The following is a 2,839-nucleotide window of genomic DNA, read 5'->3' as shown; positions in this document are numbered from 1 at the left end:
TATCCTTTATTTATTTATATGTTTATCTCTATTTTAGTATTATAAAAATTATATATTTGTGCTGTTTTAATTGAACATAAATGCGATGTACATTCAGGTTAATTGCATGCTGCAACTAACCAGTACCCGCTACCTTTCGCAGCGATAGGCATCACAGCGCTTCCCCATTTTGGTCAGCAGAGGTCGCTTTTTAGTTCACGTCTCTGAACAGCAAATCTGTAGCGTCAAATGGCGTTACTCTAAAGTCACCCCTATCAGCTGATTTTGAAAAACCCATAAACGGTTTCTCGAAAGTACTTTCTAGAAAGTACTGTTCAGTAAGCCTCACTGTTATAAAGTCACAGTTTATTAACGGTGAATGCGGACCTTAGAGAGGACATCGCGCTGTTACTCCGACTCAGTTTGACTGCAGACTGACAACGGATATCTTCAACGTAAGGTAAAGGTAAATGATATAATACGCTGTCCAGATTGTTGTGAGCTGATCTCAGTTAAACTATTGTACTGACAACCACATCTGCAAGTAAGAAAACATTATCACTTGAATGCAAGATAACTTTATTAGTAGAAAAGAATGTTAAGCCTCTATAGCATTCAGCAGAATTTAGCCAGTTCGATATCTCAGAGACGCAGCTGGTGGTTTGTTTAGAAATGTTTACGTAGATTTGTTGGTGGTGTTTTTTTTGTTTTGTTTTTTTCATTTCAAATGTCTTGCTGTTTACTCTTCTCCCGAGAATCTAGTTTATATATACTTCCACTAGGCGTGTATTCATTTATGACGTTGAAAAGTAGCAATGAAAACCGATAGTTATGATGTTAGTGTTCCGTACACTCCCACACTTATAAGTCTAGTCTAGTTACGAAATGGACTTTTACCAGCTGTTCCTTCCTGGTTGGGTTGCTCAGTCCTAACGCTTTGTTTTATTGTGTAATTCCTAATAGACAGTTTTTGAGGAGTAGCATTCCCAAGCTTCCTTTGATTTTGTTCGTTCCCGTGTACCTCGGCATACAAACCAGGTTGACCCTCCTTGCCTTATTACAGACTCATAGACTAGCACAAAGAACCTCTTTTCAGTTCTCCAGGAGTTGCAGCCAGTGGATAGTTATTGTATAGCGGCTGCAAGCACACAAAGTAGAGCTTGATTCCTTCCCAGCTAACAAAAATATGTCCCTTGGATGTCATCTGAATGTTTTTGCAAGCTCGCCAAAACGTTATAGAAGATGTTGTTATTGTATGACGTCCTGGCAACATCGTGGTACCTAATAGGATCCCACTGTTGCAACAAGACAGTTTGTGAAGATTCTTCCCTTCTAGAAACGTGGAAGCATTTAGGAACCACAGCAACTCAGTTGTGAAGTGGCAGACCATATAAAGTTACACAGAAGGGTCTCCAAGTGCTGAGGCACACAGCTTGTAAAAGTTGCTGATACTCTGTTGGCTCAATAAATGCAGAGTTCTAAACCTACTCTGGCATTAACATAAAAACTGTGTGCCAGGAACTTCATGGCATGGGTTTTTCTATGACTAAACAGCAGCATGTAAGCCTTACATCACAAAACACAATGCCAAGTGTCGGATGGAGTGGTGTAAAGCATGCTGCCACTGGACTCAGTGCAGTGGAAAAAGGTTCTGTGGAGTGTCGAATCTCCCTTCTCTATCTGGCATTCTGACGGACAAGTCTGGATTTGGTAAATGTCAAAGAATGTACCCTGCCTAACTGCATTGTGTCAACTATAAAGTTTGGTGGAGGAAGGATAATGCTATGGGGTTGTTTTTCAAGGGTTGGCCCATACCCCTTAGTTACAGTGAAAGAAAATCTTAATGCTTCAGCATACCAATACATTTTGTATGCTTCCAACTTTGTGGGAATAGTTTGGGGAAGACCCTTTTCTGTTCCAGCATGACTGTGCCCCAGTGTACAAAGCAAGGTCCATAATGGTAGGGTTGGGTGAGTTTAGTGTGGAAGAACTTGACCTGCCTGTACAGAGCCCTGACCTCAGCTTCATTAGCTGGCTTTAAAGTTATAAATCTAAATAACAAATAAAGATGCAGACTCAAGAATTAGTTGAGGAGAATAGCCGGTCCCGTTCTTTATTGCAAGTAAAGGAGAACAAGCATTTGAGGCATTCTCCAGAGAATGTCTGAGGGGAGTTTAATTTTTATACACTGTTTCTGCTTTTTTTTACATATTGATCTTTGAACTTTCCAGCATTGTATCCAAATCATGCATTGTTTACCAATATTCAGAATGATATTCAATACTTCATATTCATATTCAAACAAGAGACTTCTTTTTTTTTTTTTTTTTTTTTTTAAGAGATCTAATTTTATCTACCTACTATTAATAACATTGTTTCTTGTTGCTAAAACAAACCAGAATAAACCTGCTCAGCATCCTTGAAGCTCTCCACACCATGTCCTGAGAGAAGCACAGGAACATTCTAGACCTTCATGCTTTAAATCACACTTCTGCACCTCTCTACACCTGGTACAAAGACCCTCAAAGGCCACTATACTGACATCACAGATTACCTCATGAGAATACTGGATAATATTTGGCTGACTACTTTAACTTTCTTTTACCTAAATAATTTTATTTCCTCATCAACCCCTTTTAACACCTTTGGGATGAACCAGAATGGTGGTTGCAAGCCAGGTTCTGTCATCCAGCATCAATGTCAGTCCTCACAAAACGTCAGGATTAATGGGCTAAAATTTCCAGAGATGCATTCCAAGATCTTGGAATCTTAAAATTCTTCCCAGAAGAGTGAATGCTGTTGTAGCTACAAAGGGGGACCACCTCCATATTAATGGAGTGTCATTAAAGCTCATTCAGGT

At 39.5% G+C, this 2,839-nt stretch overlaps 1 protein-coding gene across 8 annotated transcripts in view; it reads left to right on the top strand.

Annotated features, from left to right (window-relative positions):
• The first annotated feature begins 202 nt into the window (after positions 1 to 202).
• Positions 203 to 2,839, top strand: part of rnf144ab (ring finger protein 144ab) — an 18,611-nt gene continuing 15,974 nt past the window's right edge. For 5 of the 8 annotated variants that reach the window (XM_026998994.2, XM_026998999.2, XM_026998995.2 and 2 more), the window contains exon 1: positions 203 to 439. The gene's annotated coding sequence lies outside the window, so the exon portion shown is untranslated. Of the gene's footprint in view, positions 446 to 2,839 lie in introns of all 8 variants that reach the window. The other 3 variants (XM_026998997.2, XM_026999000.2, XM_026998998.2) reach the window with 1 other exon arrangement.

The sequence above is a fragment of the Electrophorus electricus genome, chromosome 3, assembly GCF_013358815.1.
Source record: "Electrophorus electricus isolate fEleEle1 chromosome 3, fEleEle1.pri, whole genome shotgun sequence".
Taxonomy (NCBI): domain Eukaryota; kingdom Metazoa; phylum Chordata; class Actinopteri; order Gymnotiformes; family Gymnotidae; genus Electrophorus; species Electrophorus electricus.
Note: the sequence above shows the minus strand (reverse complement) of the source record. Positions and strands in the feature narration are given on the sequence as shown.